The sequence below is a fragment of the Parus major genome, chromosome 1 (assembly GCF_001522545.3).
Source record: "Parus major isolate Abel chromosome 1, Parus_major1.1, whole genome shotgun sequence".
Lineage (NCBI taxonomy): Eukaryota > Metazoa > Chordata > Aves > Passeriformes > Paridae > Parus > Parus major.
Window position 1 is genome coordinate 3,221,459 of NC_031768.1, and position 16,035 is coordinate 3,237,493.

Genomic DNA, 16,035 nt, shown 5'->3' on the forward strand with positions numbered 1-16,035 from the left:
CCTTGCTGCTGTTGTTGGAAAATAGGAATGACACCTTGCACAGGTAATTACAGCCACTTAAACCCTCATCTGCATTCCACACAATGCAGCCAAGGAATAAACATAATTACCTCCTTGTCTGGAGCAGCTGCCTGGGTTAACCTCCCACCAGCCCCAGTTAAAATGATTAATATTTAAAAGCCTTAAATCCACTTCTAAATCCAGGGTTTAGCAACTCCCCAGTGGATCCCCACCATGCCCAGTTTTGTTGTGGATGACCAGCAGAACAGCCCACACCCTAAACATCCAAACAATCAAATTTACAAGAGCATGTAGGACACAGGACAAGGGGGGATGGCTTCAAACTGACAGAGAGTAGGGTGAGAATGGATATTGGGAAGGAATTTTTTACATTGAAGGTGGGGATGGGTCTTTTTTGGTTTCCCAGAGCAGCTGTGGCTGCCCCTGGATGCCTGGAAGTGTCCAAGGCCAGGTTGGACAGGGCTTGGAGGAACCTGGGATAGTGGAAGGTGTCCCTGCCCATGGCAGGGGGTGGGACTGGGTGATTTTTAAGGTCTCTTTCAACCCAAACCATTCTGGGATTCTTGGAAAAAAATGGGTGAAACCAAGAGCAAAGGTAAAAAAAAAAAAAAAAAAAACAAAAAAGAGAAAGATGGATATGAGAGAAAGCTTCCTGGGAGGAAGCCAACCTATAGCTCCTGTTGACTAAGAATAAAGGGAGTTTTACAATTTGCTTGGGATAATTCTCTGCCTGCTCCTAAGTCCAGCCAGGGGTGATGTACAGCAAGAGCCCAGCTGGCAGTGGTTGGGACGGGGCAAAGTGATGGGAACTTTCCATCCCAACTTTCTTGTGCTGATGCAAGTCAGTGCAAGACCACTGGAGCTGGTGGAGGTTGTGTCTATTTATATCCCTGGAGGATCTGGCTGGTGAATCAGCCCCTTGCTGTGGCTGGAAAATATTGTCTCACCGGGAAAATCCCGCTGCCAGTGCCACAAAATCTCAATGGCGAGGGCAAAGAGCTCCCTTCCCGCTCCAGAGCAAATTCACTTCAAATTAGTGAATTAGGGGCCACTCCAGCCCCTCCATGGCTGCTCAGCTCGACTGAGGCTGTCAAAACATTTCTTATGGGGTCTTTCCTACTGGTGTTTCTTTCCTCTCTGCCTCCCCTTCCTCCAGGCTCTTATCTGCCTGCACATGTTCTGCCTCACGAGAGAACGACCATAACAAACCCTGATTTATGGCCCACTTGGAAAACGCGATGACGTCCAGGCCTCCGTTTGAATTCCTTCACGTTTGCAAAGTTCAGATGTTGTCCCAGGAGCTGCCAAGGAGTTCCAGAGCAGGAAGCCAGCAGGAAAAATAAAAGAAAAGGAAGATAAGGGGGCTGCTGGGGCTGGGATGAATCCCCTATCACGTGTTTTGTTTTTGTGCCTTCTCGTGGTTTAAAACTGAAGGAGAAAGGCTCTTCTCGTTCCCCTTTTCCTCATCCCAAAAAAGACAGCCTCAAGAAGAAGTGATTGTTTTCTCAATGAAAATTAGGCTAAGGGAAGGAAGGCACCTGAAGCACAGTTTGCATTTGATTTAAACCCATTTTTAATTAAATTGGTACCGATTCCAGAGCCTTGGTAACATCACATCCCCAACCAGGCTGAAAAATCCCAGGGATTGGGAGCTGCCCTTGCACTGCTGAGGTGCACCTTTGGGGAAATGAGCCCTGCACACAATTCCTCCCTCTCCACAAGGGGAGAGCTGACACATGGGGCACCCCACAGATCCCCCAAGCCCTGCCTCACCAGGCCAGGAGAAAGGAGACATCCCCTGCATTCACCACACTGTGGTATCAGGGTGATGATATCAGCTCATTTCCCAGCGAGCAAAGCTGTTAAAAGGACACCAAAATTAGCTCTGAAAGTAAGTTCTGTGGAATATATTACATGAGCCTCATGTGACAGGAAAACTCTTTTTTTGGTCACTATTTTGTGCTCAAGTAGCAAAACTGCAGGTCTGTGCTGGGCAGTACCTTGGTCTGGGCCATTTGGCCAGGCTGGGACAGCCAAGTGTCTCTGCTTTCACCTGGTGGTTGGGGTTTTTTAGAAGGTGGAGGGGTCTTTTCTGAGGACACAGTGTGTGGATATTGGGCTTTTTCCCAGTGCAAACCAAATGATAACTCGACCTGGAGCTGGCATACTCAGTGCACTCACATTGAGGCATTTATGTGTCTGTGACCAGAGCAAAAACCACAGAATTTTCCACATTTACCCTGCTCTCCCAGCCCTGCAGGGCTGCAAGCCCTGCCCCACTCACCTCACCAGCAGCAAGAAAAGTTAATGGATCCCCCTGGGAAGCACCGTGTGGCTGAGACTCACGAGCCTGTGATGCCTTTTTGGGGCTACCTAAAAGCAGAGGCCAGACAAAAATAAGATAATAGAAAGCAGTTCTATTTATTGAAGGGTCTTCAGATACATTTAGGGCAGATTAAGGCCCCCCCAGGGGCTGCACCCAAAATGGATGATGGGTTTTCACACTTTTATAAGTTTGGTCCACTTGCAAATTGGGGGTTAATCTTTATTATTATTAATCCATATATTGTCTGCTTAAATTACTAAGCAGCTCTAATTAACAATAAAGCAAGCAACTGCACAAACACCTATTATCACAATCTGGTGAGAAATAAAAATCCTTCAATTAAAATTCTTCTCAAAAGAAGAGGGATGAAATCCTTCAGGACAAAAGGAAAGTGAGGTCCTAGGAAACCACGGCACAAACAAGAGGTGGCAAAAAAATGGGAAAAACCAAGCAGAAAAATTGTCACTCTTCAGCAGAGGATGTTTGGCAAACAGCAGTTTGCCTTCTGTACATGCTGCAGGAAAATATTGAGTATCCAAATGAAATCCCTAAATCCAGAGGAGAAAAGAAACCTCCAGCCAGCTCCTGATCTCCAGGAGTTCAGGGTTCAAGCACGTGAGATCTGTTGACTGCACCAAATGATTTTGGGAGCTGAGGGGTTTGGGGATCATTTAGATATAAAAATTCTGCCCTGGTCAGCCCTGTGGGTGTGCAGACACGGTGCCCAGTACAGGACACACCAAAGGAAATCCTCTGTGTGCTTCAGGGGTTGGTTCTGTATTAAGGCTTTTACTGCCATAAAAATGTTGTAACACCTCTGTCACACAACACTTGGTGGCCACTTGCCACTTTGCTCCATGTCAGAGATTACCAGAGATTACACAGACAAGACACAACTGCTCTCAGGAAGTTTTCCAGCAGCTTTTCCCCTCCCAAAACGAGAGGGAAGTACAAAAAAAAAAAATTAAAAAAATAATAAAAAAAATAAAATAAATAAAAAGAAAGCGAATCACGAAGCGCTTTTTGGTACAAGGTTTTCTTTGGAGAGCAGATTGTTTGCAGAGGGATGAAAAGCATGGCAAACACGCTGACAGTTTGTGAATATGCATCCGTACACATATTTCCAGCCCTGCTCACCAAGCCTTCCCTTGCAGGTCTGATGAATCACAGGCTGCAAACATCCCCACGCAGGCAATAGTCACGCTGAGTGGCTCATGACTAACCCCCCCGAGCAGGACTTTATTCACAAATCCATGCAAATAGCAAACACATCTGGAAGCAGCGGCAGCAGCAGCGCTTTGCTCCCCGGATAATTTGCAAACAAGAAAAGGGGTTAAGTCTGTCACGCTGATTGCTTACAGAAAGTGGATCGCTCAGCCTTAGTCATTTGCATCTCTTTCTGGATTGCAAATCCTCCTGGCACGGAGTACAGCAGGCCCTTTCATTTGTTTTCCTGCTCCTCGTCCTCCAGATGTTCAAGTCAGACTTGTTTGCTGCAGTTGTTGGGGTTTTTTTTGTTTTCTTTTTTTTTTTTTTAGGACTTCTCAGCCAGATAATGAAACCTACTACAGTCAGTACTTTGCAATACTCAAGCTCTGAAAGCTCAAATATATACTTGATTTATTACTTCCAGCGGTCAATCACATAAATGCATTAAGCTTTTCCAAAGAAGGAATTCATAGAGACATATTATAGAATGGCTTGGGCTGGAAGAGACCTAAAAAATAATCTCATTTCACTCCTTCCACTATCCCAGGTTGTTCCAAGCTCCATCCAGCCCGACCTTGAACTTTTTCATGGATGGGGCATCCACAATTTCACTGGACAACTTGTTCCAGGGCCTCACCATCCCCATAGTAAAGCATTTAATCCTAATTTCTAATCAAAATCTACCCTCTTTCCATTTGAAATTGGCACAGGAATATTCTGCTTCAGCACCAGCACAGGGTAAATACTGGAATTCAAAACAGCAAAGCAAATCATTTGTTTCTCAGCAGCACATTTATTCAACAGGCTCATGCTCAGCAGGCCCTGTGAAAAGGCCTATGCTCAGACTTTAAAAAGGGAAGTATACCCCAAAAAAACCATTCAACAGGTCAGAATCAAACCCAGAAATATCCATCCTCAATGGCCCTTGAGTGAATTAGTGTTTAAATAATCTTATTTGGTGCACTATTGCCCACAGCACTCCTGGAGCCCCAGATTTCAGAAACACCAGTTCCAACGTCACCTCACGCAAAGTCAAGCTCTTAAAACTCCTTTCCTTTGGGTCTGGAATGGCAGCAGCTGCAGTGCATCAATAACAGGTTAATTTAGGCATGGATTTAGCTCAGAGCTGCTGTGCTGAGCTCCTGGAAAACAGAAAGTGTAGTGGGAGGATCCTCCACCCCCAGCAAGGAGCAGGTGAGTGAGCAAGACGCTAAATTTGTACTAGGTGTGGGTAAAATCGAGATGTCAGAGAGGTGGAAGGCTGAGTGCATCCCCACTGCTTTGGCCACCTCTCATTTCACAGCTTATGCAACATCTTCAGATGAGGCCAGATGATGTCTGACTGCTGAGCTGCTCCTGGTACTGCCCCATCACACTTTTCCCCATGCTTTCTCAATGCTTAACCTCAGCATTTTTGGATTACAGACTGCCTGTGCCTGTGCTATCCAAATTCAGTCTCCACGTTCTCCTGTACTATGGAAAGTTAATTTTTAGGAGCACATTTGCACTTTACTCTCCGATTGAAATCTGCTCTCCAGAACATCTGTGGACAAAGAATGCCTCTACACACTGCTGTCCATACCAGGATTTATTTTGCAGGAAGCTGCCCCTTTCCCTGGGTTTGGGATGTTACCAGGAACAAGAAGTGAGGCACACTGAAGAATTGCTGTGAATATTCTGTATATCTTTCAGTTCAAGTCCCTCATCTTGCCAGTGTCACAAATGAATACCTGTGAGCTTCCTTTGAGGCTGACTTGGTTAACAATCCCAAGGCTGAATGGGATAAATAATTCCCATATCATTCCCATCACATTTTACTCCATCCTCACCATCCAAAGGCCCGGGATCGCAGAGGATGAGGTTTCCAGGTGGAGGAAGGTCATGGAAAACCTGTACTCCTGATCCCCCCCACTGGATTTCATTTCAGAGATTTGGGAATAGTAGGTTAATGCCTGACAGCTACAGCAGCCACTTGGCAGTTTTTCTGGCTTTAGGGAGCAGGGATAAAGGCAACATCCAACTTTTAGGATGCCCTAAAAATGTTCAGGCTGGTGTGAGCAAGAGCTGCTGCCTCATCTCATTGACCCTTTCCTAGCTGCATCTTAAAAAATAAGCAATTGTGCTCCAGGGGAGGCTTCTTCTCAAAGAAAGACTCCTTTTTAATTACCAACTACTAAATAAAGCTATTTTCACTCATTTCAGCCACCAGAACTCGTAGATAATGTAACACATAAATAACCTGGCAATAGAGACACAAGGAAAGGGAGATGCTGAGTGTAGACATGGGTGTATTCCTTTGGAAAGGTTGCTACCTCCTTGCCACGAGGTAAATCCTATACTTTGTGGCCCAAAAGTGGCAATAGAAGGACTGTATATGTACAAAACTTTGTGCAAGACAGGTTTGTAAAAAATCAGAAGTAATATGAGCAGGGTGTTTATTTTCTGCTTCTCCAAAAATGTAACTGTCGATGTTCCTGATCCACTGACATGAACAGTTTTTCCTACTTCTCTTCATTCCTGACTGGTTTGAGTATTTGGAAATTATTTTGGACCTCTGTGATGTAGCCAGATAGACCTGGTGATTTTATCATGTGTACTTCTCTGTCCTTCTTCCTAACCAGAATGAAACAGTCCCGTGAGCATCCAGTGCCACCCCAGCCATGGCAGGGCCACCTCCCACTGTCCCAGGAGCTGCCAATGTCCAGCCTGGCCTTGGGCACTGCCAGGGATCCAGGGGCAGCCCCAGCTGCTCTGGCAATTCCATCCCAGCCCCTGCCCACCCTGCCAGGGAACAATCCCTGCCCAAGATGCCAAGATCCAGCCCTGCCCTCTGCCCCTGGCAGCCATTCCCTGGCTCCTGGCCCTGCAGCCCTTGGCAATTGTCTCTCTCCAGCTTTCCTGGGGCTCCTTCAGGCCCTGCAAGGCCACCCTGAGCTCAGCCCAAAGCTTCTCCTGGCCAGGCTGAACAATGGCAGCTGGGCCAGCCTTTCCTGCCAGCAGAGCTGCTCCATCCCTCTGATGATCCAGATGAAATCCTTGCTCAGGAGGGCTGCAACCACCCTGTGTCCATGGCAGTGCTGTGGGGATGGGATGGAAAATGCAGGACCCAACAACTCCAAACCTCCCTTTGAACTCTGCCAGCCTCTGTGTGCCAGGGAATGTGCTGGAGCAGCCGGGCTGGCCATGGGGACACTCAGGAACCTGAGCCCTGGGCTCTGTTCTGCATCTGCTCCTGCACACAAACAACCTGGGACTGTCACCGAGCAACGGGGAGATGCCGGTAATTTAGGAAATGACCAACCATTTCTGTGTGTCTGCAGGCTGGAAAACACATCCGGGAAAGGTTAAATCTGCCTTTGCAGCAGCACAAAAGAAACGAGAGCGAACATCGAGCTGGGTGTGGTGTCTCTGCAAGGAGACCCGTGCCCCTGCTGTGGTGAAAGATGCTGCCAGGTAAAATCTCAGTGTCGCATCCTGCAATGTGCTTGTTTGTCCCTATCATGCTCCAGTAAAGTCTGGAGGTTGGGGTTTGTTTGTTTGTTTGGGGTTTTTAAAAATTTAAACCAAAATAACTCTGGAAGCAAATTTCTTGAGATTCCTCACTTGATGGATTATTTGGAAGTTGATACAGAAATAAAACACCGTGCTGGATGCTACCCCAAAAAGTGGTGCTTCTCTGTTTTATGTGTGCTCAGGGGCAAAACTGGAAGTCACTCACCTCATACTTGTTTTAAAAGGAAAAATATCATCTCTGACCTGGAGTTTTCCTCCAAGACACTCATCAGTGAGGGGGGAAACAACACAGCTTGTGCTGTTTCAGGCACCAGCAAAGCACAGCTAATCCAGGCACTGCCTAAACCGTGGTTCTGTTCCCACAGGAATTCCCAGCACGCCCGTCTAGCCAGGGATGGGGATGTACCATTAAACAGCTGAAGTCCTCTCTGGAGGGCAGGGAAAAGGAGATTTGTGCAGCTGCAGGGCAGGTTCTCCTTGTGGCCACAGCCCAGAGCTCACACCTGGGCTGCTCCCCAGGTAAAAATACACACCTGTCCAGCTGTGAGCCTGCTGGACTCACCTCCTTGCAAGCAATTTCTCTGCACATATTCTAAAGGAGAAAGTAAAACATGCAGCTGAAGGCACGGAGGTGGATGTGGCAAGACGGGAGACAGGTTTGCCACGGGGCAGATTATTCTTGTCAAACCTGGTATCTGATTTTCTAGAGATCAGATCTGCGATAAACCTTTCCTCTCTCTGTTCCAAAAACGCTGCAGGGCAAGGTATGGGTTTACCTGGAGAAGAAGGAGGCTGAGATGGGCAAAACTAAAGGGATGGGGCCTCAGGCAGTGGGGAGAGGAGTCAGCAACACAGGATCCTTCCTCAGGACGGTTTCCAAGGCTGATCTGACTCAATAATTTTCCTCATAGCCTTGGCTCAGAACGTCAGCATGTGCTAATAAAATTTGCTGATGTCACAAAACTGGGAAGCAGCTTCAATTCAGAATGTTAAAGCATGTTACAGTAAGAACTCATGAAGCAAAGTGGCAGGAAAGGGAGGAAATTCAGTAACACAAGGTAATGCCTTTGGGAATTACTTTTTTTTTTTTTCTCCAAGCAAGGAATTCATCACCTGGCAGCAACAGAGCTTTTTCCTCTGAGGAAAGGGCAGTTAGGAATGATAACATGATGCAGATGTGAAGAGGGAACTTCAGCCTTAAAATGCTTCCAAAGAGGTGCCTCTGCCAGGGATGCCCTAGGGAGGGTTGAAGTAATGCCACTGTACAAGGCTGTGCTCAGATCTCCTTTGACACTGCAGGTACAATTCTTGCTTCCAGTTCCCAGCACGAACTCCCAAGGGACAGAAAACAGGGGTGGAGAAGGGTTATCAGGGTAATCAGATGAAAAAAGGCTGCATCACCAGGATATTTCTGCTGAGAGCTTTGCCCTGGGAAAAGAGCAGGATAAAAACTCAAAAGGGGGTCTGAGAGAAAGGCAAGGAGCTGTTTCAGAGGAGCTTTGGGGTGGAGATCAGGGCAAGGCTCTTCTTTCCCCAGAGGTGCTGGCACTGCCCAGGCTCCCCAGGGAATGGGCACAGCCCTGAGGCTGCCAGAGCTCCAGGAGCATCCAGGGATGCCCAGGCTGGGCTTGTTGGGGGGTCTGGGCAGGGCCAGGAGCTGGATTTGGATGGTCCTTGTGGGTCCCTTCCAGCTCAGGATATTCTTTGATCCTATAATTCTGTAAATTAGATGTTTTCCATAAGTCTGCTGGGCACAAACACTTGGGAAGAGCTGCCAGGATAATTTCCTCATCAGAACATATGGATACACACTGGCCATCCATTTATTTAGGCTGGAAATCAGATGAAATGTTTAAATAACTGGGATAACCAGATTCTGGAAAAGGCTTCCTGTGGGATCACAGAGTCAAATAATCCACCTACTCTTTGATGAGTTAGAAAAGGGAGGATATACCTGGACCAGGTGATGCAACAATTCTTTTTTAATCCTCTGTCCTAGCTGACTCTTCCTCAGTGCTATCCATCAATAACACAAGTGATAAAACATGGAGCTTTGAAGCTCCAACTTCTTCTCTGCTTCCAAAAGATAATTGAAGGCATTTGCAAGCCTACACTCTACACCCTGCCTGCAGAGGATTGCAGAGTGTGGATTCAGGTTTCTGAGTATAAATTAGCACACAGACTATGAAAGTGAGATTTCAAAGGCAAGTCCAAACCACTTATACTGAAGGAAAAAAAAAAAAAAAAAAAGTCTGACTACAGCAAGATCTTTAAAAAACCCTATTGAAAGAACTGGGAGTAGTAAAAACTTCAAATACTTTTATTTTGCATGCTGTCCTTGGTCTTTTTCCATAAGAAATTTTGAGCACAACAGATTTTTCCTGTTCACCAGAATCACCTGCAGGAGGCTCAGAAGTTGTTTCCCATCTGTCTGGTTGCATTGCTGTGGTTCTACAGAGCCCTACAGGTGTACAGTGGTGATAATAGATATATAAACCATTTTTAGAAATTTTTCCCCCTGGACTCACAAAAGCTTGAGTGTCTTGGCCTGGCAGGTTTGGCAGGAAAGGCATTTTTCCTTGTGCAGAATTCATTTATTTTTATTTTTTTTTTGATGCCTACAGCACTGTCCAACAAGAGGGAATTGCACCATTTTTCATTCTTTGGCAGTGTTCTATTTAAAATAATTACAGTCAATTATTATCACTCAACAACTGGGACTTCCTGCCCTAAAAGCTCTTTGTTTATAAGTCATCACCCACCTCTCTATTAGTGAATTCTCCAGTAATCCAATGTATTTGAGGACTACACGGAATGGCATGACTAATGCCTCCCGCTCATATTTTCCCACTTTCCTGGTAAATCAGGAATGAGAAGCAGCCAGAGCATCTCCACCTGAGCACTGTCCAGCTCAGGGGCTCCTTTATTTAATCATATTTTCTGCATCCAGCCCTGCTTTCCTCCTGTCCAGCCCCACCCTGCCCCTGCCCCTCTGGAGTCTTTCGAAAATTGAAAAGAAGCCAGTTTCAGTTTTCCTTCCCTCCCCCAAAATTCCCTCTCTTTCATCCTGGGCTGAGTCATCTCGGAAGACTTTCCTACACCCCTCCAGCAGCCTCCAGGCCCGCTCTCCTCACACCTTGCCAAGCCTTCAGCACTCCAAGCACCGCAGCTTTTGAATGGATAAGCCATGGATAAGACGAATGTGCCTCCTTGAAGATTCTTATTCATACTCCTCACTCAGCTCCCCTGGAAGCAAGCCCTGCCTTTATCCCTGTGGATCTTGTTGCTGGAGATCAGAGCCCAGAACAAGCAGCAGTTACCAAAGTCCCCAGGGAATACCTCAGGTGGATTTTCACACCGAGCCTTGCATCACCTCCCAGCGAGCCCAGACATGTTCTCCACTCCAGTTCCAAGCTCAAAGCCAAGCTTTCCCAAAAGGTTTTCATTCAGAACGACTGGGTTTTGTTGTTGCTGTGCCCATCATCACATTCAACCACCTCTTTGTCCATGGTGTTGATTCTATGGGGGGAAAAAAAAAAAAGTTGTTTTATGTTATGCTGGGAGCCAGGGATTGTGTGGGTAGGCAGACAGAGGGTATTAAATCACAGGTATTAAATCACTTTTTCCTACTCATTCCAGTGCTCCACAGAGCTGTCCTTGCTGCTTTTCTCCCTCTGAAAGGTGTCTCTGTCTCCCTGCCACTGAAGTGAGGAGGATTTAGCCCCAGGTGACAGCAGCCAGGAGAGCGGTGACAGTGCCAACAGGAACATGGCCAGAGGGGTAGAGTTGTCTCATCCTTTGTGATCCTCAGCACAGACAGCCTTTGAGGCAGCAGAAGAACCTCTCATATCCCTGCAGTGGTGTGGGGAGGGTGAAGGGCAGACTTTCCTTGAAGGGCTCTTCAGCTGGCCTGGGAAGGGGACCTGTCTTATTCATACTTTCCTTAAATGCACTGCAGCAGCACTGAAAAAAACCACCTTTTATTCCACACATAGCTGCCTTCAAAGAAAGATGGTTTGTGGAAAGAGGAAATGGCTTTTCTTAGGTTCCCTAACACAGCTGGAAAGCACAGGTGAGGTTTTGGGCACAGAGCCCTTTTTATGGCTTCTTTCTCCTATAATTGCTTCAGGATGTGTAACGGATGTACAGCACACCTACAGCCAAAGGGAAGAAAAATTCCCTTTGAGAACATTAACGTGGCCGTGAGCTTTTCAGCAGGACCACCCTTTCCATTCCTCTGCTAGTCTTCTGCTGAAATTAGGAACTGCTTAATTACAGCCTGCCTGAATGGTGCAGGTCAGCTGAGCAGTGCCAGGGGAGCCTGGGCACTGCCCCAGCCCAGCCTACAAAGCAAAGAGAAGGGGCATAAAGGGATGGTTTTCCCCATCCAACCACCTCAGCCTCTTTATAGACTCTCTAGGTTGAAGTCATTAACAAATCATTCTCAGACACATCTTACAATGCAAACAAAGGAGCCTCAAGGATTTCCAGAGTGGGCTCCTAATGCAAGCAGAGAAGCAGAATTAGCATCTTGGCTTTCTCCTGGAATATTTCATCTGAAATATTCTGAAAACAAGTAAACCTGTTGGACCAAGCTGAGGAATGACACACACTGAAGCCCTTCAAAAACACTCTGGGAAAACAATGGCACTTGCAGTGACTTTCCTCCTGCACATCAAGGAGGAGAGAACAAAGGGCTGATTTATGGGGTGCCTGAAGAATGGGGTTATTGTTCCTTTATTTCCTTCACATACCCACCCAAACAGGACCGAGCCCTTCCTCCAAACACCACCAGCCCTTGGAGGTCCCAGCTGATGTGTCTGTGCCACCAGGCAGGGACACAAGGTACTTTACCCAATTGCTTAAGAAGCAGCTGTAACCCCTTGGCAAATGCCCAGGGGTGGGGGGAGGCTAAGCCAAATTTGCATTGAGGTGTAAAGACGTGTCTCTGACTTGTCTCCACCTTTGAAACCTCATTAATTTTCCTTTTGATTCATTCATTCAGTTACCTGTTGGCATGTACCTTTCTGCATGCTGCAACTTGACCTCCAAGCGTGTTCAGAGCCCAGACAGGAGTGCTGGTTTGATCAACATCTCCTTAAACAACAAATTTCCAGTAAGAAGAGAGATTTCTACGAGATGATTGTGGCAGGAGCTGCTAGGACGTCCTCCAGTGATGGCTGTACAACTTGGCCATAAATCACCACCCCACAAAGGCTCCTTTCCAGGTCAGGGCTTCACCTCTGGCCCCCGTGGCTGCTCACTGAAGCTGCTCCATCCTTCAGGAGTTTCCAGGAGGAAAACATCAAACGTGTGATCAGCACCAGCAACTGCTGCTGCTTTTGTGATGAATTGGGACAGGAACTGTCTGCGTGCTGCCCAACACAGCGGTGGCCTCACCCAAGCCTACCCGAGAATAAACTGCAGCTGCAGCTCCAGGAATCCTGGATACCCTCATTTCTGCCGTGGTTTGCAGCCTGGTGGGTAAATCTAGTGGAAAAGTAAAAGCAAATGGAGGCAGAAAAAAGACAGCTACCTCTGAAGCAATTCCTTCACTTCCCTCTGTGTTGTTACGATTTGCTGTGAAACTCTTTCCACCAAAAGGCTCGAAGAACCTTTTAACAGAAAAATCAGATTAATAGGAGGGAGCATGGCAGCACTGGCTTCCTCACAGCTGGCCTGATTGGTTTCTGAGCCACTGATTTGTCCTCTCTTCAAACCAAAATAAAAAATGAGTTGTCACAACTCAGGGATCCCTACAGGCTTTCTTGCAGCACGAGCAAAGCCAGCTGAGCTTGTGCTTGCCCAGGCTAGGGTTGGTAGCCAGCAACCAACTTGGGATGGCCATTCCTCAACCCACTGGAGGCATCCATTTATCTGGGCTAATGCCCCTCAGCAGCCAACAGAAAGGAGGAGGAAAATCCAGAGGAATTCACCTTACCCCAAGACAGAAAGCAAAATTAGGCCAGTTGACTCATGCCCAAAACACACCCATTTCTCCTGCTGCCAGTAAAGGGAGCCTTGGGTGATGGACACAGCCCAGGCAGGTGAGTCAAATCCAGCCCCACCTGGGAGCCTTCAGCCACCAGAGCCTGGTCCAACCCCCACCCCCGAGCTGGCCCTGAAAGGAGAATGTTCTCATCCCTTCTCACACTCCATAAAGAGTTGCAGAGGGTCTTCACTTCCCAAAGGGAACATTCCCACACCTCCAGGAGTTGTGTGGAGAGACTTCCTACCCAGCTCTTGCCCCTCTGCCACTGCCTGTGCCCAAGTTTGGCCACTGGGAGAAGCCCCCAAGGAGCAGGAATGTCTGAGATGGCACCTGGTGGCATGGGGCCACCAGGATCCCCTGCAGCCCGGGGCTTGGCAGGCTGTCCCCAGCCCTTGGAGGGATGTAGCATCCCAGGGAGGGTGTCCACACTCGCTGCATGCATGTCCCAGCTCTGCCAGGGAGATGTTTGGGCGTGTACACTCACACTATTAATTAATGTAGGGAAACAAATACTGTACGTGAGCCACAAATGTGAAGCTACTCGGACAAATAGCTGGGACTTCAGCTAAGAGCAAGCAGGGGAAGGAGGGGGGACATCAATCAGCAAGCACACACACACCACCGTGAGCACTCAGCACGGAAAAGGAAAAAATAGCTGCTGCGTAGTTCGGAAATATAAAAATAGTTTGGCTGTTCCCTTACCCTTTCCTTTCAGCCGTCGCTCCGCTGCAGCCCCGGGGTTTGTTTGTCTCAGTTGCTATGGGGAGGCTGTGGCTGCCAGGCCCTGCTGGGGAACAGCGTCCTGCTGGTCCCTGAGCCCAGGGAAGTGGCCCTGGGACAGCCCCAAGCCCGGCTGTCTCCCTGTCCCTCTGACAGACCCCCTGCCCCCGGCGCAGCGCGGCATCAGCACATCTCCCCTTCCCTCAAAGCATTTCCTGCCCTTTTGGGAGAGCTGTGCTGCCTGGGCACAAGGCTGGTGGGCTGTCCCTTGGCAGGAGTGCCACCCAAATCCCTGTCACCACCACGGAACTCATGGAAGAATCGTGGCCACGTCCAGCCTGGGTACCCTGGGCCAGATTCTGCTGCCTCAGGCTGAGAGTGCTGGAGCAGTGACCCTGCAGAGCCAGGGAAAGCAGAACAGGGAATGGCTCCTGTCCCCCTCCCCACACACTCAGGGTGGGCTGGGGGCTCAGCACAGCAGCCAGCACGTCCCCAGGAGCAGTGCCAGCTCCGCAGGGTGGTGAAGTGGTGGCACTTGCAGCCCTCACCAGCCCTGCAGGAGCACCCACACCTCTCACACGTCCCTGATAACGAGTGTCTGCGGGCAAGGGCTCGTGGCACCCGCTTTTCCGCTCTGGCTCTGCTCAGAGGTGACTCCCAGGACACAGCAGCCTCCTTTCCTCACCCCCCAGCCCCTCCTGTGCCCCAAATCACCCTGCTGGTGGGGTGGCAGATGTGACAGCCCGCTGGGGTTGGCCATCCAGCTGTCCCCCAGTGCCACTGGGCAGCAGGGCCGTGCTTTATGGAGTGCCTGCAGTCCATCAGCTCCTCATAAACGCGTTTTGGCACCCCCCTGTATTTGTGAGTTTAAACATTCCTGCCTGCAATAAACCTGTCGTGCTCGCCCCACAAGTGTCTGAGCACCCTGTTTCCCTTTCCTGCACCGTTCAAATATGATGCTGGGAACCTAAAGGCTCCACATTTTTCTAACACCTTCTATGTTTGCAGCACTGTGCAGACATTCATTGCCATCTCCCAACAGCCTGGTGAGGGAGGCAAGCAAATATTATTCTCTTTTCTTGGGTGGGAAGGCTGAAACAAAGTGAAGGCAGCTTGTCTGGGACCACAGGGCTGAGCCTTGTAGCTCCTGAGCCTCCTTTCCCTTTATGAGAGGGCTGTGTTTGCTCATAACCCACGGACCCTCTCACACCTGGAGCCCATCCCTGCTGCTGGCAGAGGCCATTGCTCTCCGTGAGCTTGGCTGCCAGGCAGAGTAACTTGTGAGCAGAGCATGAGTAAGAAACATTTCCTGCTGGGGACTTGGGTTAGGGCTGCTTTTTTCACGAGCCATGGTGTGGAAACACCCAGCTTTCGAGAGCAGCCTTGACCTTCTCTGCCAGCTGGGCTGGGAGTGCTGGAGCTCAGCTTTTTGAAATGGTGAGTGTGGAAAATGGGGAGAGGACTTTGCAGGGCTCGTGGGTGGTTTGGTTGCCATGAGGGGCAGGAGGGGGGGATTTACAACCTCTCCATCTCTAGTCCTGTGCTCCTCCAGCCCTGCCTCAAGTGGATTTTGAAAGAAAGAGTTGGTCTTTGCTGTTTCACAGAATAAATGGGGTTTTGCACTGTTGAGTTGCCTGTCCATTTGAATTTTTTACATTGCCTAAGGTGAAGTACCAGCTGACTGAAGGAAAGAAGAAAGCCGCAGTTGCTGTCCCACCTCTTCTAACACACTTCCATCCACTCCTGAGCTCTGTGACCCCAAACACCAAACCCTGAGTATGTCCAGCCGCTTGGCAGAGCTGTGCTGATAAGGAAGGTGGCCATCAAAGGCAAGCCAGGCTGTAAAAGGAGCACTCTGACTTTCCCTAATGGCTCCCAGGCAGGGGAAAAAGAACAACAACATTGTTTTTCTGTCGGGAACAGCGTTTATACAAGCTGGCAAAAGACCTAACCTCCCATTCCTGGCAAATTCGCTGGCAGCCAGGCTGGCAGAGGTGAGCAGAGCCCAGCTGGCACAAGGTGTGCCCTCCAGCAGCACCAAAGCTTCCCTGCCAGGCTCAGAATTCCAAGCACTTTACAACTGGAAACTCTGAACAGGCCACGTTTCCGTGGCTTTCTAGGTATTTTTTGTCTTCACTCTTTTCCAATTCAAAAGTTTGGTTTGAATGTATGGTCAAGGGACTTTTTGTTCTTTTAATGAGCAACAATCCCATTTTTCCTCATGTCACTCTCACCTCACACTCTCCCACCCAGT

General features: G+C 48.6%; 1 long non-coding RNA gene across 1 annotated transcript; it reads right to left on the bottom strand.

Moving 5' to 3' along the window:
* Window positions 1-9,368: 9,368 nt before the first annotated feature.
* LOC107205509 lies at window positions 9,369-12,329 on the bottom strand. The gene is made up of 2 exons (XR_004500095.1): window positions 12,093-12,329; window positions 9,369-10,588 (listed from the first exon to the last, which is right to left on the bottom strand). It is a non-coding gene; the product is annotated as an uncharacterized LOC107205509 (long non-coding RNA).
* Window positions 12,330-16,035: the final 3,706 nt, after the last annotated feature.